The sequence below is a fragment of the Notamacropus eugenii genome, chromosome Y, assembly GCF_028372415.1.
Source record: "Notamacropus eugenii isolate mMacEug1 chromosome Y, mMacEug1.pri_v2, whole genome shotgun sequence".
NCBI classification, from domain to species: Eukaryota; Metazoa; Chordata; class Mammalia; order Diprotodontia; family Macropodidae; genus Notamacropus; species Notamacropus eugenii.
In genome coordinates, this window is record NC_092880.1 from 5,154,759 (window position 1) to 5,181,635 (window position 26,877).

The 26,877-nt window shown below is 38.6% G+C and overlaps 1 pseudogene; it reads left to right on the forward strand.

The window, feature by feature from the left end:
* Window positions 1–147: 147 nt before the first annotated feature.
* On the forward strand, window positions 148–26,416 carry LOC140516729 (olfactory receptor 5W2-like; annotated as a pseudogene).
* The last annotated feature ends 461 nt before the right edge of the window (window positions 26,417–26,877 follow it).

Sequence of the window (26,877 nt, forward strand, 5' to 3'; positions counted from 1 at the left end):
GGTGGCCTCTTGGTTTTGGCTGGTTTGGGACCCTCCCCTGAGTAGGGAAAGGCCCAAAGGGAGATCTCAGAGTAGCAAAACGAAAGTTCTACAGCACCGGTAATCAGAAGATGACTGTGGCCACCCATGTGAAAAAAAATTTCGGTCATGGCAGTTTGTGCACAGACCCAGGTAAGCGTACCGGGAGGTCTTGGAACCAAGTATGGAACAGCAACCCTCTGGGGGGTGACCGGGTTGCCCAGAGTTCAAGCAGAGAGGTGTAAGAGGTCTGAAGGAACTGAAAGTCTCGTGAGGGGAAGCCCTACGAACCTGCCTATCCTTTTTGAGTAGGTAAAGCGATCATCTGAGTGGATAGGGAAATCAAATTCAAAATCGGGTGAAGACAATTTGTTTAAAGTTTTATCTGTATATGTTGTGGTGATATTTCTGTGTGGAAGTCTGTGTCTCTTTGTCGTATGACACTTTGTAAGGTTGTAAATTTAGCGAGGCAGCAAGAGGAGAAATACTGAGCTGGAAAGGGAGGGAGGGAACATACCTTATTCTCTCAGACCAAAGAAAGGCAGGCTAACCAGCATTTAACCATTTCCTGCCTCACTCAAAGGAGAGATTTGCGTGTAATGGGATACAACAGAAAGGGAATTCAATTCATTTTGGTTGTTTACGGAATTGTGAATAGGTGAAATGTATCACTCTTAATTTAGTGTTTAAGATAGGTTAGAATTTGTTCATGTCTGGTGGAAGTAAGAGGAAGATTATAAAAAAAAAATCTCAAGGAGGCAATTGAGAAGGACTGAGAGTTTTGAATTTAGGTTTAATTAAGTCTTGAAGCTAAATTTGGTACTTTATGTTCAGATTAAGTCAATTTACCTGATACCAGACAATGGATTTAAAATGGCAAAGATATATAAATAATGAGAGGTTTTTCTGTTTTTTTTTAATTAGTTAATTAATTTACTTATTTTTTGGAGAGAGGGAGGGGAAGAAATGTGACTTTCTTGGTATGCAAATTGTTAGACATTTAACTCCCTCTAATTTTTAAGGTTTGAAGTAGGACAAAATTGTTAGGCATTTTATTTTTATTTGGAATATAAAGGAGAATAGTGGTAATTCGAGTAAAGGCAGTAAAAAAAGGTGTAAAGAAAAATGGGAGATGAGGGAACAACAGGTTCATGTGCTTTCAGTCACTCCCTTCCCCATATCAGTTCAGAAGATTTGGGTATGTTGAGAAAATGAAAATTGATAACTTGATTAGAAAATCGACAAAAAATTATTGTGATTGGTAATGGTTACTATTCAATGAATTATTAAGTTTCCACGTTCCCTGCTTAAAGGGTAAATCAAGCCCACTTAGTTAACATTAGTTCAGAATTAATATGACCTCTTTTACCAAGGCTAAAGAAGTTAACTTAAGCACATTTTAAGCTAACATAATTTTAAACATTTTCGAAAAAAGGAGAAAAAATATTTATATTGAATTTATTTTTTTTAAAGCCAAAGAAAACAAAGTTTATTAAGGATTCACCTAATTGGGTTGCGTCTTAAGGAGCCTAAGCATTTGTAACGCTTGTATTCACAAGCAGGCCAGACACAATCCCAGCTAGACAGAATCTGAGCTGGATTGCTTCTGAGCACCTTCATGGAGGCAAGATGGGTTGGGGGGGAGGGTCGGGTAGTCCAGGGTGATGGGAGAGAAGGATCTTGAGGAGAAGTCCAAGGAGGGTCAAAGGCTGGAAACAGCTGGAGGCTATCAGGAGATATCAGACAATGGAGGGTTTGGGTGGGAAGCAGGTGTGGCAATCCAGAGATCTTGATAGGGGCAGTATGGGAATGGGGTTTGGATGGATCAAGGGTGGGGAGTGCAACAGAGACCTGAAATGATAATGAAAAGCCCATGGGCTTCTTGAGACTGCTAGAACAAATGGGAAGACTAGATTTGAGTAAGAAAGGCCAGATTAAGTGGGAAGATTCAAGGGGAGCTCAAGGAGGCTCCCAGAGTCTGAACCTCATCATTCCCCCCTCAAACAGATTGAACCCAAATTCTTTTGGGGTAAAGGGCAAAGGTCTCAGTTTCTGAAACTTCTTCCTTCTGGCAAGGGGCGTAGAGCTGTCCCTGGCTCGATGGCTCCTGTTCAAGGGGTCAGACTTCAGAATCTGGGTGGTGCCAGGTCCAGTGGGCTGGAGACCTAGGATTCAGACAGAGGTTGATATATAGCCTGGGCTGTCATCTGGAAGTTGATGGCTTGCACTCTGGAAAAGACAAACCTGGCAAGGAGGTTAGGCAAACACACACCAAACAGGTACAAAAGGAGTATAAAGAAAAGACAACTTCCCTGGCATAAAAGATAATTTCTCTGGAGAGAATTAAAGATGACTATGGCAAGGCCAAAACATAGAAGGGCATGTTTGATAGGGGAGTTTTTTGCTGTCAGATATCCCCTTTCTTTCCAGATTGCTCCATAGGTATGTAGAGCAAGGAAAGCATATTTTGAGTAAATAAAAACATCACCTGGCCTGGGGTCAGGTCCTAAGGAATGGGTTAACACTCCAGAAGCCTGTCCTCTCCTTTCATCAATATACAGAATGAAAGGTTTTCCCAGACTGGGTAGGTCTAGTGATGGGGTGGTGGTCAAATTAGTTTTCAGAGTCTCAAAAACTTAAGCCTGGTCTGAGTCAATGGCCTGAGTAGGGTCATAAAGGGGTTTAGCAATAAAACCAAAATTAGGAATCCAGAGTCTACAAAATCCAGTCATTTCTAAAAACACTTGAACTTGTTTCTTAGTGGCTGGAACAGGGATAGACCGGATTGTCCTTTTTCTCTCAGAGATTAAGGAGAGAGAGGTGGGCGTGAGTTCATGGCCCAGATATCTTATGGACTGGCATGCTATCTGGACTTTGTTCAAAGAAACCCTATAGCCTCTAATGCCAAAGAAATTAAGGGCTTCTGAGGCAGCAGCCAAAGAACCTGCTTGGATGGGGTTACAAATAAGAATATCACGCACATACTGAATTAAGCTACTACTGCCTGCTAGTTTCAGGTGCCTTAAATCCCTTCCCAAAGCCTGGCCAAATAAATGAGGGTTATCTCGAAAGGTATGGGGCAAGACTGTCAGTGTTAGCTGATATGGACTTGATTCCCCAGGAAAAGTACATTCAAAAGTAAAAATAGCTTGTGAGTATTCTCCATTAGGCTTTCCTGTGGGAAGAATTGCAGTGTTGCAAGGAGATGAACAAGGGACAAAGATTCTATACTTAAAGAATTTTTCAATTAAAGGTTGTAGTCCTTCCCAGGTCTCATGCTTAATCAGATACTGGCTGAGATGGGGGAGCACTTTAGGGTCTAAGAGACTAACAATGGCTGGGGTGGCAGAAGTAGCTCTCTCTGGAATTCCAGGGTCCCAAATATTTGGCCTTAATGTCTCCCAGACTCTCAAGCAAACCCAGGAAGATAGAGTGAACAGCGACAAAAGGGAGATGGGAGGTTTAACTAGAGAAAATTGACTTCCCAATTTCACCATCAGGTCCCTTCCCAACAAGGGGGCAGGGTCAGAGGAGAGCATAAGGAAGGAGTGTTTAAACAACAGATTCTCAAATAGGCTGGGGAAGAGGTTTGTCTGGAGACATTCCTTAGTTTCCCCTTCAATGCCTATGACCCAAGGGGTCAAGGGACGGGTAGGGCCAGAGTGACTGGTTAAAGCAGAGAATTTAGCCATGTTAAAGTGGGTAACCTTACCTTCAACCTTCGTTTTTGCCCAGGGCTTGACGAGAGAGGTAGAGAAAGTGGGAGCACTACCAGCACCCAGGTTTTCCTGTCGTTTCAAGTCTTGAGAAGACTGGAGGACAGGGTGCTGGGGGGCAGCTCCACCACTTTTCCAACCTGAGGGACAATCTTTCCTCCAGTGTCCCTTCTGGTCACATGGGCGCGGTTCCACAGGCGTTGGTACCTGGGGCTCCCTCTGGGGGACTGCCCTGGAGGGGCACTCCTTGGACCAGTGACCCTTCTTATGGCAACGAAAGCAGGTTTCCCCACTGCCTAAGCAGCCAGCCTTCCTCCAAGGGGGTGCCCTGGAAGGGTGCTCCCTGGGTCTTTTCCTGGCCAAGGCAGCAGCCAAGAATTGAGCATGTTCCCTGGCCCTGGCCCTTCTCTTTCTTTCTCTTTCCTCTGCTGCAACGAGGTCTCTATTGTTAAAGACTCCAAAGGCCATCTCCAGTAACTGGGCCTGAGGTGTTTCGGGTCCCATTACCCATTTCTGCAGTTTCCTCCTAATATCTGGGGCAGACTGATTAATAAAATACATGCTAAGGATTGCTGCCCCTTCTATGGAGTCAGGATCCAAATTTGTATGCTTTTTAATAGCTTCTACTAGCCAGTTTTGAAAAAGGGCTGGGTTTTCCTTTTCTCCCTGAGTAATTCCCCTAATTTTTTAAAAATTTACTTGTTTTTGAAATGCAGTTTTTAGGCCTTCTAACAGGCAAATTACCATAAAGTCTCTCTTTTCCCTGTCCTCACTCTTTTGGTAGTCCCATCTGGGGTCACTTGTGGGAACAGCAGCTGTTCCTGGGGGGTATTTTATGGGATTATTGCTAGCCATATGATCCCCAAACTTTTGGGCTTGTTCCCAAATTCTCCCCTTCTCCTCAACGGTACAACAGACAGAGAAAAGAATATGCAGATCCTTCCAAGAGAGTTCAAATTGTAGGGATATGTCCCTAAAACTCTCAGTGAACCTAGTGGGGTCTTCTGAGTATCTCCCCAGGTTCTCTTTAATCAGGGTGAGATCTGAAAGAGAGAGTGGAACACGCATCCTGGTTGTCCCACTGGGTGGGGTAGGCACTTCTCTGAAGGGAAACAGCCCTTACCGCCCAGTGGGGACAGGGGCTTGTGGAGGGAGATAGAAGTCCCACTTCTTGTGAGGGAGGGGTTGGGGAATGCCTGCTGAACTGGATTAGGCTGCAGGGCCAGGGGATCTGGCTGGCAAGAGGAAAGATCTGCTGGTGCCTGAGGAGGAGTATGGATCAAAGGGGGAGATGCCCCAGAGAGTGCCACGGGAGCAGGGCTTAAGGCCTGAGTGAATGTTGCCCCAGCAAGAGGGGCTGCAGAGCGAGGCACCCCAGCAAGCCCCGTGGCTGGGAACTGAGCGGGGGTTGGGAACGGAGATAGCAGAGGAAGTGAGGCCAAGACCTTAGGAGCCATAAACAGGGGGTCATCCAAAACATCCAATTCACCCCTATTTCCCTTTTGTGGGGCGGCTCTAGCTACAAGCATCTTACAATCTGTTCTGAGAATGGGGTCCTGAGAGAGTTCGACAAAGGCCCTTATGTAAGGTATTTCTATCCATTTTCCCTTTTGGAGGCAATATAATTGTAACTGTAAAAGGATATTACATTGTAAGGTCCTAAACATGGGCCACACTTCGTTGTCCTTCAGGTGATACTGAGGCCTAAGTGTGTTGCAAAAGAATACCAACTTTTTCTTTTTAAGGCCTTTAGAGAAGTTAATTTTTTTCCAGTTTTGCAAAAGATAGCCCAAAGGCGAATTCCTTGGAATTGATGAATTTTGACCCATTTTTTTTCTTTGGGACTGGAAGTCCCCCCCCTCCTTAAAGGAGGACGTGGAAGTAAGCCTTGAGAAAAAAACACAAGAGGACAAAAAATAACTGAGCTTTCCCTGATTTCCTTGCACCCAGGAAATCCAGAGATTTGGGCACCCCCTGAACTGACGTTTCTCCAACCTTCTAGTGGCCAGAAAGTTCAGAGAACTGTACTTTGGGGGGGTATGCCCAGGTCCATGACCTCAAACACAGCCTCTGGACCGACAACCTGAGTCTCTAACTCACTAGCGCCCAGAAAGTTCAGAGACTTTGCCTGATACTGGAACCTGAAGCCAGGTCCGAAAATCTGCTTCCAAGGTGCTTGGAGAGCAAGTAGGGGATAGAGAGAGGGGGAGGCTTACATACCTTCCAGTTTGAGCAGACTTGAGATTAGCAGCTTATCCGGATCAGGGAACCATAAATGAAGAGGTTAAAGGGTGATGGGGGAACCCCAAAATACTGACGGTCCGGATCATGCTCGAATGAATTCGACTCGAGCCTTCTTAAAGCCAAAGGAAACAAAGTTTATTAAGGATTCGACTAATTGGGTTGCCTCTTAAGGAGCCTAAGCATTTGTAACGCTTGTATTCACAAGCGGGCCAGACACAATCCCAGCTAGACAGAGTCTGAGCTGGATTGCATCTGAGCCTATTTATATTGAATTTAAACAAAAAGTAATGACTAATTAGCTATCTTGTCTTATGATTAAAATGTAAAGGAAAGCTGGATAATCTGAGTAATGAGATTGAGAGATTTGGAAAGATGAATAAAGTTTGATAATATGGAAGGCAGATAAAGTTTGGGAATAAATGGGGATTATTCAAATCCCTCTTGTTCCTAGATATTTGTTCTGGACCTTTGTGTCAGTTTCAGATGGTATGAGTAAGTGGTGAGAATATGAGGAAGTATTTTAAGGAGAAAGAAAATTCATGTGACTTGATTTGATAATTAATAGCTCTACCAAATGGGAGATGACTATCTGATCAGGTCATAAAGTGTGCCCACGTGATGGTAAAGAGATGAATTACTGGGCAAGGGGGTGTAGAAATGCATTCACCTGAATGAGTTAATGTGTTTTTTTAAGTTTTAAGCAAACTTAAATGGTTTTAAACTTTTAAGTAAATCTAAAAGTTGTTATATTAAGAATGGCATTGTTAAAAAGCTGTTTTGAATTCTGTGTAAGAATTTTGTACAACTATTGAGAAAATGACAATCCTTGGAAAAAATACATATACATTTTTATATATGAGTGGTTTTCAAGCTTATTGTATCTAAAGATGTATTAAATATGTTAAAAAGTTTATTTCGGCTACTAAGAACAAAGTTTTAACTAACATTGTTTTTGCTATGAATCTTGCATTTACAAAAGTATGTTTGTAAAAGGAAGCTTATGGCCAAAATGTGAAACAGTCTTGGTTTTAGATGTTTGGGAATTTTTGCCAATTAAGTTCATGAGGGTTTTGTTATAAATAGTAAATTGTACTTTTTTGGTTTTTCTTTTCTTTCTGTTCTATCAACTTAATTCCTATTTGTTTGTTTGATTATTTAAAGTTTTCAACATTAATTTCCACAGAATTTTGAGTTCTAAATTTTCTCCCTATCTCTGTCCTCCCACCCCAAAGCGCCATGCATTCTGATGACCTGTTCCACCAATGTGCCCTCCCTTCTTACACCCCTTCCTTCCCTCATCCCCATCTTCTCTCTTGTCCTGTGGGGTAAGGTAAATTTCTATACCTCATTACCTGTATTTCTTATTTCCCAGGTGTACGCAAAAACAATTCTCAACATTTTTTCCTAAAGCTTTGAGTTCCAAGTTCTCTTCCTTTCTTCCTCCCCACCCATCCCCACTGAGAAGGCAAGCAATTCAACATAGGCTATAAATGTGTAGTTTTGCCAATGACTTCCATAATAGTCATCTTGTGTAAGACTAACTATATTTTCCTCCATCCTATCCTGCCAGTTATTTCTTCTATTCTCTTTTTTGACCTTGTCCCTCCCCAAGAGTGTGTATTTCTAGTTGCTCCCTCTTACCATTTGCCTTCACTTCCCTCATCCCCCCTACACTGCTTGTCCCCTTCCCCTCTACTTTTCTGTAGTGTAAGATAGATTTTCATACCAAATTGAGTGTGCATGTTATTCCATCCTTGAGCCAAATGTGATGGTAGTAAGCGTCACTTTCTCCCTCTCACCTTCCCCCTTTTTCCTCCATTGTAAAAGCTTTTTCTTGCCTCTTCTATGAGAGATAATTTGCCCCCTTACATTTCCCACTTTCTCCTCCCAATATATTCCTCTTTTATCCCTTAATTTTATTTTTTAAATATGATCCCTTCGTATTCAGCACACCCTGTGCTCTCTGTCTCTCTGTCTCTGTCTTTCTCTGTCTCTCTCTGTCTCTCTGTCTCTGTCTCTTTCTGTCTGTCTGTCTGTCTGTCTGTCTCTCTCTGTCTCTGTCTCTGTCTCTGTCTCTGTCTCTCTCTCTCTCTCTCTCTCTCTGTCTCTCTCTTTCTCTCTCTCTGTCTCTCTCTCCCTCTCTCTGTGTCAGTGTGTGGAATCCCCCCAGCTACCAAAATACTGAGAAAAACTTCGAGTTACACATATCATCTTTCCATGTAGGAATAAAAACAGTTCAAATTTAGTAAGTCTCTTGTGATTTGTTTCCTCTTTACCTTTTCATGCTTTTTTTGATTCTTGTGTTTGAAAGTCAAATTTTCTTTTCATATCTATTCTCTTCATCAAGAATACTTGAAAGTCCCCATTTCATTGAATGACCACTTCTCCCCTGCAGTATTATACTCAGTTTTTCTGGGTAGGTGATTCTCGGTTTTAATCCTAGTTCCTTTGACTTTTGGAAGATCATATTCCAAGCCCTTCAATCTCTTAATGCAGAAGCTCTTAGATCTTGTGTTATCCTGATGGTATTTCCATAGTACTCTAATTATTTCTTTCTAACTGTTTGCAGTATTTCTTGTTGACCTGGGAACTCTGGAATTTGCCTGCAATAATCCTAGGGGTTTCTCTTTTTGGATCTCCTTCAGGATGTAATCGATGGATTCTTTCAATATTTACTTTGCCATCTAGTTCTAGAATATCAGGGCAGTTTTCCTTGATAATTTCATGAAAGATGATGTCTAGGCTCGTTTTTTTGATCATGCCTTTCAGATAGTCCCATAATTTTTAAATTGTCTCTCCTGGATCTATTTTCCAGGTTAGTTGTCTTTCCAATAAGATATTTCACGTTATCTTCCATTTTTACATTCTTTTGGTTTTGTTTTTTATTTTCTTGGTTTCTCATCATGTCATTAGCTTTCCTCAGTTCTATTCTAATTTTTAAAGAACTATTTTCTTCAGTGCACTTTTGAACCCCCTTTTCCATTTGGCTAATTCTACTATTTAAAGCATTGTTTTTCTCATTGGCTTTTTAGACCACTTTTGCCAATTGAGTTAGCCTATTAATAAAGGTATTATTTTCCTTCTACATTTTCTTGGGTCTCCTTTAGCAAGCTGTTGACTCACCTTTAATGATTACATCACTCTCATTTATCTTTCCAATTTTTTCTCCACCTGTCATACTTGATTTTCAAAATCCATTTTCAGCTCTTCCATGGCCTGGGACCATTGCATATTTATTTTGGGCGTTTTGTATGCCAAAACCATGACTTTTATATCTTCCCCTTAGAGTAAACATTCTTCTTCCTCATCGGAAATGATGGGAGAGAATAACTGTTCATAAAGATAGTAACCTTCTATAGTCTTATTTTTTCCCCTTTTTTGGGGTATTTTCCCAACAAGTTACTTGACTTTTGGGTCCTTTGTCAATAGTAGGGTATACTCTGAGGACCTGTAAGTTCTCAATTCCTCCAAGGTGGAACAATCAAGGGAGAGGGGTTTACTGAGATTCACACCAGCTTTTCAATTCCCCCGGGGGCTAAAGCCTAAAGGCAGGGGGGCAGGGCAGCCATTCACCACTGAATTTCATATCAGCTGCTCATTTTCCCCAGGAGCTTTTGATGAGGGCAGGGTCACCACTCAGGGCTGAGGTTCAGACCAGCTCCTCAATTGTCCCAGGGGTGTTAACCATAGAGCTCCAAAAATGGAATAATGGGCGCTGACTGTTGCCTGCCTTTGGCCACCACCACACAGCACTGCTGACTCTCTGCTGCCACCACCGCCTAGGGCCAGGGCCAAGGGAGGATCCTGGTCCCTTGTCACAGAGTTGAAAAAGCCCTCTCACTGACCTTTGGCACTGGTGGAACAAGGGGTCTGGGAACCTCTGCTGCTGCTACTGGGGATTCTGTCCCCGAGGCCTGCTCTGACCCCGCTTCTCCCTGTACAGAGTGGCCAAGGCTAGACTGGGCTCTGTTAAGGGTCCCAGTACGACAGACTTTAACGACAAACTTTTTCTGTTGGCCTTCCAGGTCACTCTGGGCTGGAAACCTCCATAGTTCTGTAGCTTCTGCTGCTCTAGAATGTGCTGAGAATCTTTCTTTACAGGTATTTTATGTGTGTGAAGAGTTAGAGTATGTGCATCTTTCTACTCCACCATCTTGGCTCTGCCCATAAACTGTTCTTGAAAGAGGAAGAAATTTGTTGTATGAAGAAATGATTTGTAGAATCTTTTGTATAATTTTTGAAGGGCCTACCTACCAAATTTATAGTTGTAAGCTAATTTATTATAATAACTTCACGTTTTGGAGGAGGGGTTGAAAGATAAGGGACAAAATAAGAGAGACCTGAACTTTTATGGCTCCTGGAAACTCTGGGATAATTTTAGGACAAGAAGCCTCCCGACCTCATCCCCTCTCCTTTTGAAGTTCAGTCACTACAGAAATACTTCTTAAGATACAGCTGAACTCAGATGGAGTTCCTAAATAAGGACTGTGTTTTGGTGATAATCTCTACTGATTGGTTTCTGGGAGAAATGTAAGATCTAAAATGTGAGTCCTGGTAAAATTTTTGACTAGTGAAACTTGCCTTCTCATGTACAAGCCTCAGAGGACAGTTGAGTCCTAAGTCTGGGATGGGGTCCTTCTGACTCAGTTTCCCCATTGTGTTCCTTTGAAAATGAATGCATTCCCACTTGACTATTTCTGAGTCAGACTATAAAGTGGAGATAATATCTAATTAGGTCCTTGCTTTTCATCTACATAGCATGTTTCTATAATCAAAGCAGATTATTTAGAATTTAAGCCCAATGCAAGTAGTGGAATCTTGCTGTTTTCAATTAATTGGGTAAATAGTACTCTGCTATGGTCTTCTGAAAGATAAAATCCCTAGGAACATTCTTTCTGAATATTATGTGAATAATTAGATAAAGGAAAGAAAACCAAAGTGTGAATGTGTTGTTGTATCATTGTTCCATAGAACAAAATTAGGATTTAAAGTTGACTGTAATTGTATGAAATTGTTGAGGTTTAGGGGTACTTAAGACCCCAAAATAATAAGTTTCTGGGTCCTGCCAAATGAATTCAACCCAAGGTTTCTGTCAGCTAAAGAGGGTCAAAGTTTTTTATCTTGTCCATAGAGAGACTGCAGAGAGAGTCCAGGATGGCCTTAGGTGGTCTGGGGATTCCAGAAATGGTCTTGATGGGAATGGACAATAACCTGGAGAATTGGATTGATAGGGCATAGTGATGTGCCTCTATGGGCCTCTAGAAAACATGTTCACGTGAAACATGGTGAGGTTTTCCAGGGCCCTTTTAAAAGGACTAAAACTCCTTTGGAGTAAGGGATAAACGTCCCAACTTGGAAAATATTTTTTATTAAAACAATTGACTGAATTGATTGCTGATTAAATCTTCTTTAATTAAGAGGTAGTTTCTTAGAGTCAGGTAACTGTGACATTAGTGGAAAGTTAAATGCTTCTGTTTTGATTTGAATTCCTTTCATGAACATAAGTTAAAGTTAGTGTTTGAACTTGTCATATGTGTAGCTCATTCCTTTAGACTGAGCTAGGTTATAAAGGTAAAGAGAAGCTTGGGAACCAGATGTAAATTTAGAACATTAACACTGTTTTAACGGTTAATTTGATTTTGATTGTTATTTAATCAGGAATTAGAACATGTATAGAAAGGCATGCAAGATACTTCAGACTTACTTCGAAAGGTGTTCCTTAACCAATGCGAAATTATAGTCATATCTGAAACTGATTGTTGAGGCATGCTATTTTAAGATTTTATGGGACTACTAACTGACTGTCCTTCTGAATCTAACTCCAGGTGTGGATAGCAAGAGAGACTGTATGAGCCATTGATCCATGATGCCAGGGCGTCTGTGAGATGCTGGTATGAACTGCAAAAGGGGATCTCATGGGAAGGTTGGGGAAATGACTGTTTAGCTTGCGCTGAGGTAGGATTTTCCTGACTCAATTTCCCCAGTGACACCTGGAAGTCTTTAAGCCTGTCTGATACCACTTGACAATCTTCTCCTGCCTGTGACTGACATGAAGTTAGTGAGATGCTCCCCTGATATGTCCCTACTCTTAATGGCAATTTCCTATGATCAAAAGTTTTGTGAGCATAATATCAGATCTATTAAACAGTAGATTGTTGGTAGAGGAACATCTGAGTTTAAGTCTAAAATTAAGCTACTAGACCTACGTTTCTAGACTAACAACAATAGGTTAGGGTCCTTTAATTCTTAGGAATATTATGGAGACAATTAGGTTAAGGGCTTGTGAGGTTAGCACATATAGTCATTAGTTTGTCTCAGTAGGTTTATGTTAAAAGAAGAATGGTTTGTGGCCTATATTGCAAATGCTTTTAAAGGAGCATCACATGACCACAAGTTGGAATTGTTTTATGATGTGGTATATACTGGGTTAAAATGATTATTTATTATGTTTATGTAAGTACTGGAACCTGGTATTGACTCTCTAATCTCATCTTTCTGATGGGAGAAATGAATAGTGAATTAATGTAAAATGTAAAAAGTGGGTTCTAATGTGAATTTCTTAAGTATGACAATTGACTAATGTTCCACTTTTGATTCTGTAATAGTGAAAAGAGTATAAAGCTTAGGAATGGTAATCTAAAATTGTATCAAGGCCAGTTTTGTAGAAGAATGGACACCTGGATTTCTACAAAAAGATAAAGGGAAGAAGATGGAGAGATGTTGTGCTGAAGACAGCTTGAACGAGCACCCAGACCAGAAAACTGCATCAGATGATCAATCTTCTTCCCCAGACAGCTATATGAGATGGAACCTCTGAATGAAAAATTCATTTATATACCTTTGTATTTTGAATCTCCGTATTTGTATTTATGAAAAGGGACTGCCCCCTTGTAATTTATGAATGTGTCGATCAACTTTGCTCCCTTCCCATATTCATATAAAGGGGAGATAGATGAAAGGAAGATTTCATAGGGGAAAGAATGTGAGGAGGTATTGTATTTCGGTGTGGAAATGAAATTTTAATACAGAAAAAAGAAAAGGGGGAGGTTGTAAGAAGCTAAATCTCTCCACATGCTGTATGAAAATAGATGGCAATGGAAAGACAGAAAAAGAAATCACTAGGAATATTAGAAAATTGACCCATGTTCTGTTTCAAACTTGGCCATCACCATTTAACACTTCTTGGTGGTCCTGGTTTGGAGGAAGTGGGTGGAAACAAATTCTATGGTTCGTGCTAATTGCTATTAGTGGCATAATATTGCTCCCTCTGTGCCTCCCCTTCCTGATGCAGCTAATTACACCAAACATTCAAGATGCTTTGTCTAAAATGATCAGTTTATAAGGAAAGGCGGAAGGATTCATGTGACTGATGATTTTAAAAAGTCAGCGGTGAATTTTAAAAAGTCAATAAAAGAAGTACCCTTTTTGCTAATATCTCTGAGTCTCTGATTCATTGATGAGGGTGTTGTACCCCACAGAAGATGATGATGTGCTTTCAGTTGATTTTGATTTGAGTGATGGAGGCCTGTGCAAGGTCATCAACATCACTTTCTTCTCCTGAGTCCAGTGGCCTGATGTTCATCAGGAACAATGGAGATAGCCCAGGATGTAATGTAAGACCCTGGCCCTTTCAGGTTAAGGTCTTATCACATTCTCACGTTGAGTGAGATACATCCCATTCAATGAATAGTCTTCTTTGAGTAGGTAGTCAAGGGATGGGCCCTTTAATAAAAATAAAATCAAACTGGGAGAGGAAGACCCAGAAGATCAGACTGACTTTCAAAAAGGCAGAGGAAATAGAGACCAAATGGGGAACACTCGCTGGATTATGGAGAAAGAAAAAGAGGTCCAGAAAATTAAATCTACTTTTCCTTTATTTTCTACACTTAAGCCTTTGACTGTATAAACCTCAAGAAAATATGACAAGTCTTCAAAAGGATAAGAGTAGCATATCATCTTGCTTGTCTCATGAAGGACCTGGATGTGATTCAAGAAGAAATAGTTAAAAGCAAATATGGAGCTATTGATAGGTTTAAGATTGGTAAAGGAGCATGACAAGGCTGTTAACTTATTTATTTAAATTATATGGAGAGTATATTTGCAACATGCCAGGTTGGATGGACCAAAATCTGGAATTGAGGTTACTTTAAGAAATATAAACTATCTCAGATAAGCAAATGATGCCACTCCCAGGGCAATGAAGAAAAATGAGGAAACCTCTTGATGAAGGTGAACTAGAATAGTGGAAATGTTGTCTGAAGCTTACCATAAAAAAACAAAACAAAACTAAGTTCTTGATAATTAGTCTGATCTCTTCCTGACAAAGAGAGGATGAAACAGTTTGGAAGCAGTGTCACATTTTGTATCGGGTTCAATTATCACTGCAGAAACTCATTGGCACTATGAAATTAAAAGACACTTCTCCTTGAAGGAAAGTGAAGAAACCAGGACAAAATACTAAAAAGCAGAATGATTGTCTTGACATCAAATGTCTACCTAGCCAAAGCTATGCTGTTGTATTTTTCTTTTCCCAAAAGGAATGTATGGCTGTGCCAGTTGGAGTATAAAGAAAGTTAGGTGTCACCGAATCAATATCTTAGAATTGTGATGCAAGAGAAGACTTCTGAGAGTCCATTGGATAACAAGGAGACCAAATCAGACAAACCCTTAAATTAATTCAGACTATTCACTGGGAGATTAAATATGAAAGCTTAAGGTGAAATATTTTGGCCACAGAGTAAGAACACAGAACTCATTGGAAAAGACCATGATGCTGGAAATGATTGAAGCCCAAAGAAAAACCAACCATAAAGGGTCAGACATAAGACTGGACAGGCTTTGAGGTATAGTGGATGATAGAAGGGCCTACTGTACTTTGAGCATGGATTCAAAAAAAGTCAAACATAGTTGAATTGTTGAACAACAATTGAGCAAAAATTATAAATAAAAATTGACTTACAAAAGAGAGGCATACTTAAAGTACTGTTTTTCATTAGAATCCACTTTTTCCTATGAATGATTAAGTTAAGTTTTAGTGGGTATGTTATCTTTGGTTGTAACTCTACCTTCTTTGCCTTCTATAATATCATATTCCAAACACTCCATTGCTTTATGTGATAGCTTCTAAATCTTGTGTGGTCCTGACTCTGGTTCCATTATATTATACGAGTTTCTTTCTGACTATGTGAAGTAATTACCTCCTTGACCTGGAATCTCTGGAATTTGCCTCTGATATTTCTGACCATTTTCATTTTGGAAACTCATAAAGTGATCAGTGCATTCTTTAATTTCTGTTTTACTCTCTAATTCTGTAAGATGAGGGTGTAGTTTTCCTTGATGATTCCTTAAAATTTCATATCTATACTTTTGCTCAGATTAAAGCTTTTGGGTTGTCCAATAATTCTTAAATTATCTCTCCTTGATATTTTTTTGTTTTTTTTCATACCAACTATTTTTCCAATACAATTTTCATATTTTCTTCTCGTTTTAAATTCTTTCTGTATTTCTTCTTTCCCACCTTAGGTTGTAGGTTACTTAATGCCAGAGACTCTTTTTCATATTTATATTTGAATCCTCAGAGCTTAATGCAGTACCTGTCACAGAGTAAGCACATAAAAATGATTGATGTTATTGACAGTGTACTCCCAAATATATAGATGTAGATAATTGCATTTTTGGTTTTAAACAGATGCAATAATTCTGGGTAAAATATTTTTGTCTACATTTGAATAAAAATAGTGCAATGATGTTACATATTTGCTATGTTCTAAGAATTGTGCTAATCGGAGGGAGTCAAACTGCAACAGCAACAGATTGCAGTCCTAGATCTCAAGTTCACATTCTAAATGAGAAAAGTAACTCATGGAGCAGATGGCAAGCCGTAGGGTACCATGTCACCAGCAGGTCAGATGTCCATGAACAGGAGTGTAAAATGTATAGATTTAGTGAGGGAGATGAGTGTTGGAAGATGTTACAATGCAGTAGCAAAACACATGGTCATGAATAGATGCCAAGGGAGGAGCCAACATGGCAGAGTAGAAAGATACACACAGGCTTAGCTCTTACCCCACAGTCCATAAAATACCTGTAAAGAAGAACTCTCAACAAATTCTAGAGCAGCATAATCCACAGAACAACGGAGTGGAGGAGATTTCTGTTCCAGAGAGACCTGAAAAACCAATGGAAAAGGTCTGTCTCGCACCAGACCTGGGAACAGAGCCCAGTGCTGCCTTGGCCACGTGGCACCAAGAGGAGCAGATCCAAGCAGGTTTCAGGGACAGAATCTCCAGTGGCAGCGCAAATTCCTCAACCCACAAGTGCCAAAGGTCAGTGAGAGGGTCTTTTCAGCTGGCCAAGAGGGGAGCAGGGTGTCCCCATAACTCAGGCCCCCTCAGGAGGCAGCAACAGAGGCAGCAACAGACAGGGGCTTCCAAAGCAGACAGTAGCCCGCATCCATTGTTGAAGGTGTCCTCATAAACCTCCTGAAGGAACTGAGCCCCAAGTGGTGGCCCTGCCCCCACCTGAGCAGCTGAACTGAATTCTCACACTGAATAGCAGCCCCGCCTGCGCCAAAAACCCCTAAGGCTTGGCAACTGCTCATTTGAATCTTAGCCTTCAAGAGCTGGCTGGGTGGAACTGGAGGTGAAGTGATTGTGGAGAGGAAACTCAAAAGTCAAGAAACTGGCTGGAAAAATGTCCAAAAGGGGGAAAAATAACACCATAGAAAGTTACTTTCCTGGGGAACAGATGTCTTCCCCCATCCTTTCGGATGAGGAAGAACATGGCATACTTTCAGAGGAAGTCAAGGCCTCTGCCTCCAAAGGGAACTTAAATTGGGCTCAGGCAATAAAAGACCTTAAAAAACAAGTTACCAGTTTACTAAAGGAGAACCAAAAAAATGCTGAGGAAAATAACAGCTTTAAAAAGAGCTTCACTCAATTGGAAAAAGAGGTCCAAAAAGCCAATGAGTAGAAGGAGGTTTGAAAGAGCAGAATTAGCCAAATGGAGGAGAAGGTTCAAAAGCTCACTGAGCAAAATAATACGTTGAAAGAGAGAATTGAGTTCAGGGAAACGAATGACTATGAGTTAAACCAAGAAGTTAGCAAACAAAACCAAAAATTTGAAAAAATAGAAGATCAGGTACAACAACTCATTGGAAAAAAGACTGACCTGGAAAATAGATCCAGGAGAAATAAGTTAAAAAATTATTGGACTACCTGAAAGCTATGATCTAGACATTATCTTCCATGAAATTATGAAGGAAAACTGCCCCGATCTCCTGGCATCAGAGGGCGAAATAAATATTGAAAGAATTCATCAATCACCTCCTGAAAGAAACCCGAACAGAGAAACTCCTAGGAATATTGTGGCCAAATTTCAGAGTTCCCAGATCAAGGAGAAAATACTGCAAACAGCTAGAAAGAAACAATTTGAGTACTGTGGAAATACAATCAGGATAACACAGGATCTTGCAGCTTAAACATTAAAGGATCAAAAGACTTGGAATGGGATATTTCAGAAGTCAAAGGAGCTGAGATTGAAACCAAGAATCACCTACCCAGCAAATCTGAGGATAATACTTCAAGGGAAATACTGGTCATTCAGTGATATAGAAGAATTTAAAGATTTCATGTTGAGCAAAAGGCCAGATACATATTTAAAAATCTGACTTCCCAAGACAAGAATCAAGAGAAGCATGAAAAGGTAAACAGAAAAGAAAAATCATAAAAGACTCTCTAAAGCTGAACTGTTTTACATTACTACATGGAAAGAAAATATTTTTAACTCTTGAATCTTTTCTCAGTATTTGGGTAGTTGGAGGGATTGTACACACACACACACACACACACACACACACACACATAGATAGAGAGTACAGGGTATGTTATATCAGAAAAGATGATATCCACACACAAAAGAAAATGAAATAAAATAAAATAAAAATTAATGGGTGAGGGAGGAAAATTCCGGGAAGAGAAAGGGAGTAATGGAATGGGGCAGGCTATAACTCATAAGAGATAAGAAAAATCTTATTCAGTGGAGGAGATAAGGGAGAAGGGGAGAGGGGGAAAAATGAAGCTACTCCCCCCACGTGTGGCTGAAGAAGAGAATAACATGCTCACTAAAACTGATACGAAAATTTATACACACAATAGGAAAGTAGGAGAGGAAGCGACAAGTGGATCGAGGGGAATGACAGAAGGGAGGGCAAATGGGAGAAGGGAGTCACGAGAAATAAACACTTTCGAGAAGGGACAAGGTTAATTGTAGGGGGGAAATAAAGGGGGATAGGGTAGGTCACAGGGCAATATAATTAGTATTACACAACAAGATTACTATGGAAGTCTTTTGCAAAACATTACATATTTAGTCTGTATTGAATTGTTTGCCTTCTCAGTAGGGCTGGGGAGGGAGGGAGGAGGGAGAGAAGTTGGAATTCAAAGTATTAGAAACGAATATTGAGAATTTTTATTGCATATAATTGGGAAATAAGAACTACAGGGATAGGGGTATGGAAATCTATCTTGCCCTGCAAGAAAAGAGAGAAGATGGGGATAGGAGAGGGGTTGGGTGTGATGGAGGGGAGGGTACATTGAGGGAAGGAGTAATCAGAATGCAAGGTATTAGGAAGCGGGGGGAGGGGAGTGATGGGGAGAAAAATTGGACATGTTGCAAAGTGAGGTAAAAGCAATTAGTATTAAAATAATAGACTGAATTAATTACTGAGAATAAATCAACGACATCTTTAGTTTGGAGAAAAGAATTTCAGTCCAAATTTCCTAGAGGAAGGGAACCTTGGGTAATATTTGGCATTGATGGAAAAGGCAAGGTTTTAAGCGTAATACATTTGATGATTGCCATTTAATCAGGAACTAGAACGTGTATAGAAAGGCATATAAGCCACTTAAGACTTGCCTCAAAAGATGCTCTTTAGCCAAAGTGAAACTATAATCATATTTAAAACCTGGTTATTAGAAGGTGCCATTTTTAGATGCTATGGGACTATTAAGTGACTATTCTTCTGAGTCTAACTCCAGGTATGGGTAGCAAGAAAAGCGATCTGAGCCTCCAATCCATGATGCCAGTAAGCTGATGAGATGCTGGTATGAACTGTATAGGTGATCTCAAGGGAAGGGTGGGAGAGCGGCTGTTCAGCATGGGCTGAGGTGGCATTCTCCTGACTCAATTTCCCCACTGACATCTGGTAGACTTTAAGCCTGACTGAATGCAAGTGGATAATCTAATCTTCCCTGGAAATGACATGAAGTTGGGGAGATATTGTATCCCTGCAATGTCGTTACTATTGGTGGCAATTTCCTACAGTCAAAAGGTTTGTAAGCTTAATACCAGATCTATTCAATTATAGATTATGGGTAGAGTAATATCCGAGGTTGTCTAAAACTACGCTATTAGGCATAGGACTTTAGACCAACAACAATAAGCTAGGGTCCTTTAATTCTTAGTAATACTGTGGAGACAATTAGGTCAAGAGCTTGTGAAGTTAGCAACATAAATATTATTTGTGTTAACATTTGATTAATGTTTAAAAAAAATTCTTTTGTAGTCCATATTGTAAATGCTTTAAAAAGAAGTATCACCTGACCAAAAGTCTGAATTGTTTCGTCTGTTATAAACTGTGTTAAAAATAAATTAAAAAAAATACATGGTCATACATGATGATCCCCAGACTTATTTATGCATTTTTCCTACATAATTTCCTTTGACTTACTGTCATCCCAAGAGACATGACTCTTGGGATTCAGTTCAAATTCACTGCAACCCCCCCATATAAATAAATCATCATTAATAAATTAAATTTTGACTCTCTTTAGTAGGATGGAAGGCAGAAAAGTGGTGTGAGAGGCAGGTAGAGGTTCATACGAGCATAATAGCTAGCACGTGTATAGTACCACAACATTTATAGTGTTAAATACATTCATTCTTTTATTAACAAAATAATTTTATCATATAGATGCTTTTCTATTTACCATAAAGATAAACAAGACTGAGAGATTTTAAGGGACTTTCCTAGGATCACAAATCTCCAAGGCTTTTACATATACGTATATGTGCCTATGCATTCACTATTATGTTACTATTCAGGTGTCTGGGGGGATTAGAGAGATTACTATGTCTGGATTTAGAGAAGTGGAGGATAAATCATGCCTCTGGTATCTTAACAATAGAGAATAGTGATAAATATAATAAATATATTTAGTAATACATGTATGTATAAATATCTTAGTATATTTATATATACATAGATATAGGATATATAAATATATGTGTATATTAATGAATATAATAATATCATTATATTTTAATGAAATAACTTGTTAATTATAAAATAAGAATATATATTATAAGATAAATATAGCATATATATTATATATACAAATATAATAAAAAGAGTACTCTGTGTTTCTAATGTTTTCTATCTGTGTTATTTCATTTTGATGACTGAAAAGAGTCAAAGAACAGAATTCTCCTATAATTTAAATCTCTTTTTAAAATTTTTTTATTTAAATTTTGATATTAAAAAGAATATTTAAATCTCTCCGTGACCGAGAAAGGGTTTCATAATATTTAAAAGTAATTGGAACAAAAAGACAAATTCCAGCAGTCAACATTAAGAAAGTGTTGGAGATTTAATAACCATTAATCCATTAAAAGGAGCAATAATAACTAAAACGTTGTTTTCCTCTGAGCATTCAATCTAACATATGCTGGAGGAAGGAGAATAGTTAATGAGTCTATTCCAAGTGAGTTCTGCACTTGCTGGTCACCTTGCCATTCCTGTCTTGACAAGAATTCCTCGCCAATCTTTGATGTAGAAACTGGATTGAATTTTATAAAAGGATTTCAGGCCAGAACATTGTCTTGTTAATTTTCTATTGAATAGTACAGAGATTTATTTATTTATTCAAATACAGGGCCTTTCATACTAGGATAATTTGAAAACATAACAGTCATAAATTTTTACACTATCTTTTATGTAATGGTTTATATTTGAAAATATTTTATATACGTATTATCATTTTTCATCACTACAACCCAGCAAAGTAGGTGCTTGAAAAGATAAGTGTCTTGCCCAAGATCACACAGGGAAGTAGGGATCTAAGATAGGATACGAACTCAGGTCATATGTAAAATGAAATGACTGGACCAAGTGGTCTGAGGTCAGTTTAACTCTAGATTTATGATATATGATTCTTTGGTGCACCCTTTTGCAGACTCAGTTTCCTCATCTGTAAAATAAAAATAACAATAAAATACTTGATATCTCCCATTCAAGATTGTTATGTAAAATCAGTATAATGATAACAATAATTATGAAGTGATAGATTAGTCTTAAAGAACGTCATAAATGTGAGCAATTATTATCTTTAACGCACTGCACGTAGTAAGTGCTTAATAAATGTGTTTTAAATTAAATTGAATTGTTTCATTAGATATTACAAGGTTTAAGGAGGAATGCTTCATAATCAGTTGAAAGACTGTTGACCTTCTCCACCACTCCTCTCACCACTCCCCTCACTTCCATGAAGTATCTGATGCACATCTTCATCTCCAACAGAAAAAGGCAATGTGAATTGGGATTTCTATTCAGACATCAATCCAATGTGAGGAAGTGCTATAGAATTAAAAGGTAAAAGATGTCCCCAACTACACTCTTCACCTTGATTTGCGTTACTGCATCATTCAAAGAGGAGAAGACAAATGCTTTTTCCCTTTTGGGGCTACTATTTTGCAAATTGGTCACATGTTTGCACAAAAGACTAAAGATGCAGTGGAGGTTTCCTATCTTAGGTCCCAAATGTCACTCAATAAAAATGTCTTCCCTCCACCAGACTCCAGTGAAGAGCATATAATCTTTCTTTTGTAAGGTAAGTTTAAGAATTTTTAAGAGATGATATTTCAAAACACTCGTATTAGAGGACAAAAGGACACAAAAGTGTGAGTTCTAGAGGTTTCTGAATAATGTTTTCTGTCTGAAGCTTGATAATTGTGACTGAAACTGATGAGAAAGAACATAGTTTGTGTTTGTACCTAAAGAATCAGAATTTAGCTGCTCTGAATAAGGAGTGAATATAACTTCTTATATCATATGTAGTAGGATCTCATGAAACCATTTTGTTTTAATAAATTTTAATTTTAATTACTTTTACATATATGCTCTTGCTTCTTCCAAAAAATTTTTAGAAAACATATTCTAATGTGTCCCACTTTCCAAAAACTTATAAATCACATATTTTGCTCATATAAAAGACAAGAACACATTGCTTATTTTCCATATGCATGTCTTCTCTGTAAACCATTCACAACCCCAATTTAAGTGCTAGTCATCACAAACACACACACACACACACACACACACACACACACACACACACACACACGCAAAATCACCCCTTTCTGAACATCTGTGCTGTTTACTTTATGGTTCCCTCTACCTTCCACCCCAAACAATCTGTCCCTAAACATAAATAGACTCAAATTTAAATGCTAGGACTCAAAGACCATCTCTTCTTCCATTGTGTGAGTTACACTTTTTCTCATATGTTCCATAGCTTTCCTTTGCTTGGGTGTTAAAGGTCCATTCATGTGTACACCCTCATACCCTACCTTTCAGAATTGGGAGAAATTAAGATTAGAACCACACACCATTATGAGAATTAACATAGTAAGTATTATCATAAAGTTGGAAAAACAGCGATGCATTGTTAGAGAAACTTAAATATGAACTATCTGAAAACAATGGGGAAAATGGAGAATAAAGAATGAACAAATTGACATCATAATTCTTGAAGTGGACACTAACAGATTTGTTGATGTGACTTGTGTGTCATTATAGAGAGAATTTTCAATGAGAAATCTCTGAGACCAGAACCATATTCATGAAGAAACCAAGCCTTCTTGTCAAACAAATATTAGACATCTTAGAAATATTTGTTAAATGTGTGGAATAGTAAAAGCTCAATAAAAAGTGCACAAAGCTTAACATGTATGATCTCATTACTATCTTCCCCCACTTTTTTAAATGAACAAATTGAGTCTCAGAAGAGTTCCTTGAATTATCCATTTTCATAGAGCCAATGAGTGGCAGAAGGAGAACTTCCAAACTGAGACCAGTTTTCTACCTAATAAAAAATTTGATCACTTACCATGTACATAGTACCCATTTAAGAAATCTTTATGAAATTTAACTGCCATAACCTGAGATTTATTCAGCACTTGCACAATAATCACTTTTAAGACTGACAATAAACTAGATCAGAATAGTCTACATGCATTTGCTCAACCCAAGTCCTCTGCACCTCCTATATTATTATTTTGAAGACCCCAGTATCTTTACTAGGTTGCTTAAGATATTAGTCTTAACTTTCCACTCTCCTTTATCCATCAATGTTCATTCAGTTGAAAAGTCCTGTTGGTTACACCTTTACTTCATCTCTCCACTACACTCATTTCTTTTCTCTGAAACTGCCATCCTTTTGGTACAAGTGCTCAGCATTTTTGTCCTGCACTCTGGCAACTTGCTTTATACTTGATCTCTTTGATTCAAGGCCCTTGGAAATCCAGTCCGTCTTTCAATAGGCTGTCAAATTGGTACTCCTAAAGGGAATTCCTGATGCTGTCACCTTTAATTCTTACCCAATAACCTAGAGTTTCTCCTTATCCTCAAAGACCAATTAAAAATTAACTTCTAGGTTTCGAAAGTCATTATAACTTCACTCATGCCTATCTTTCAAGTCTTCTCATGCTTCACTTCCATATATTTACTCAAAGGCAGCTGAGTGGCACAGAAGACCACTTGCTAGATTTTGAGTTAGGAAGACTAGAGTTCAAATTTAACTTCATACACTTACACGTTGTATAACCTTGAGCAAATGAAGTTACTGCCTGTCACAGTTACTTCATAACTGAAATTGAGATAATACTAACAAATATTTCCCAGCATGATTATGAGAATGAAAGAAGCATTTTGTAAACCTTAAAATGTTATATAAATGTTACTGTCGTTGTTGTCACTCTGTGATCCAATATAACTCACCTCATACTCTTCCTCGAACAAGACTCTGGGCAATTTTGCTGTTACCTTCCAATGCCCGGAATACTCTACCCCTTCTTCTCTATCTCCTGGCTTCCCAGACTTCCTTCAAGTCTCAGTCGAAACCCTACATTCTCCAAAGAATCCTTTTCAAATTCGCTTTAATGAATGTATCGTCCTTCTCATAATTATCTCCAATATAACACACACATACACACATGCAAACACACACACGCACATGTACAGTCAAATTCCCTCACGTATACATGTGATATTTATTTATTACTTTAGATAATATGTGAATTGCATTTTGATGCAATAGTGCGATATATAAGATTTATATTGTAGAAGATATAAGATATGTATGATATAAGACACATAATAATATATCTTACATAATATTATGTAGTCAATAATGACAATATTACAGAGCATAACAACTATAAATTATTTCAATAATATAATATCAATAGTATATATATATGTGTGTGTATACATATATGTATGTGTGTGTGTATACGTACATATATGTATAGATGATTGAGGATACAAAGAAAAGCACAAAACCGTCCAGGGTCCAGGAACTCAAACTCTAATTGATAATGCAACCATGGACAATGCATGTTTATCTATATATATGTGATTGTATATATGTGTGTATGCATACTATATATGTATACATATGTATACATGCATATATGCATATGTATATGTGTATGCATGTGTATATATGCATATATAACTTTGTGTATATAATCAGTACTCTTTGCGGATTTGATCAAGGCAACAGCTAATAAATCTCTGAAGAAGCTTGTCACATCAGATGTTCTATAATCCATGTCTAACACTTGATTCAATACATGAGATTTAAATTGACTTAGCCTCTTTATTTTGAAGATATCATCATCAGATCATTGACCTAAAATAGCAATAATACTGACCTCTATCAGTGTTTCAGATGAGAAACTTTTGAAACTGTAATCTTTCTTCTTCAATGGATTATTATAATTAGAATCATCACCATTATTACTGTTACTGAAAAGAAATTGCAGATATAGCCCAGATTTACTTCCAAAAGACCTTGGTGTAGGATGTCCAGAGGGTAATCATCCAATCTACTTGAGCTTCAGTTTCCTAAGCTGTTAAAAAAAAAATGCTCTTTCCAGCACACAATTCATGAGGTTTTTAGAAACGAAAGTATATTTTAAAAGCTTAAAGCACAACTCAAAGGGATCTTTCAAAACACTTTCTGGTCTTCCTCCCTCTTTTGAGAATCCTTGTGTGGATAACGTAAAATTCAATATCTTCATTTGGTATTCAGTAATTAATGGACAGTAGCTGTCTGTCTCCATATTACAGATGAGAAGCATTCTGAAAGTACTATGCCCATCAGCTTTACAGAAGAGTAAAAACCCTATTCTTCTATTTCTCTGGATTCATTTTCAAAAGAAGAGAGGAGAGAACAAACAAAGCAGGGATAGTGGAGGGGAATTACTCCATACCAGCTGAGTCATCCTCTTGGGAATAACTAGTTCTCCCAAGCTAAAAGTGACCCTTTTTGTTCTCTTTCTCACCATTTATTTGGTTATTCTTATAGCAAATCTTGAGATGATCATCTTAATCAGGATAGACCCGCATTTCCATTTGCCCATGTATTTTTTCCTTAGTCACATGTCCTTCTGTGATCTCTGCTACTCCACAGCTATTGGTCCCAAGATGCTGGTGGACTTCTGTGCCAAAGACAAATCTATTTCCTTCATTGATTGTGCTCTGCAATTCTATTTCTTCTGTTCCTTTGCAGATTCTGAATGCCTGCTCTTAGCAGTAATGGCTTTTGATTGCTACATGGCAATAAGCAACCCTTTGCTTTCTACAGTAAATATGTCTAGCCGGGTTTGCAACCTATTGATAGCTGGTGTCTACATGGTGGGGTTGATGGATGCTCTGCTCCATTCTACTTTATCCTTCGCATGAGATTAACCGTTTCTTCTGTGATATGCCCTCTCTTTTATCAGTCTCCTGTTCTGATATCCAAGTCAATGAGCTGCTGCTCTTCACTGTCTTTGGTTTCATTGAAATGCTCACAATTTCAGGAGTCCTTACCTCTTACTGTTATGTAATCTTGTCTGTGTTGAAGATCCACTCCAATGAGGGCAGATACAAAGCCTTTTCAACTTGTATCTCCCACTTAACCACTGTTGCTATCTTCCAGGATACTCTCCTTTTTATATGCTTCAGTCCAAGTTCTGCCTATTCCCTAGACCAAGACAAAATGACCTCCTTGTTTTATACTCTTGTCATACCCATGTTAAATCCCTTGATTTACAGTTTGAGAAGCAAAGATGAGGAGGCCCTGGGAAAGCTGAGAAACAAAATATGTTTTTAAATTGATGCTTTTACTGAATTCACTTGGATACCATGAGGAGAGACTGGGAATCTGGGGTCCAATGAAATCATCAAAAGCCCCTGCAAATTTTGTGTCACGTACACATGATCACAGAATTTCAGAGAGGCAAAATGACCCTAGAGTTTACCTATTCCAACATCTATCTGAACCAAAATTCTTTCTACAACAAACCTCTCAAATGCCTGTATATGCAAGTATTTCGTAAAGGATGAATTTTTCCAGGGGAATATAAATGTAAAAAGATAATGCATATAATGAAGTGTTAGGGAAGCCAAATCATAATTTCTATACTGCATTTTTCCTCTGTGACCGATTTTGCTTTAGCTCATATCTCAAAGAATTACATATCTTGTGGAAGATAATGTTATAGAAGATAGAATGCTGGATGGAGAAATAAGATGACATAGATTTAAAAGTCATCACTGACACTAGGTATATGA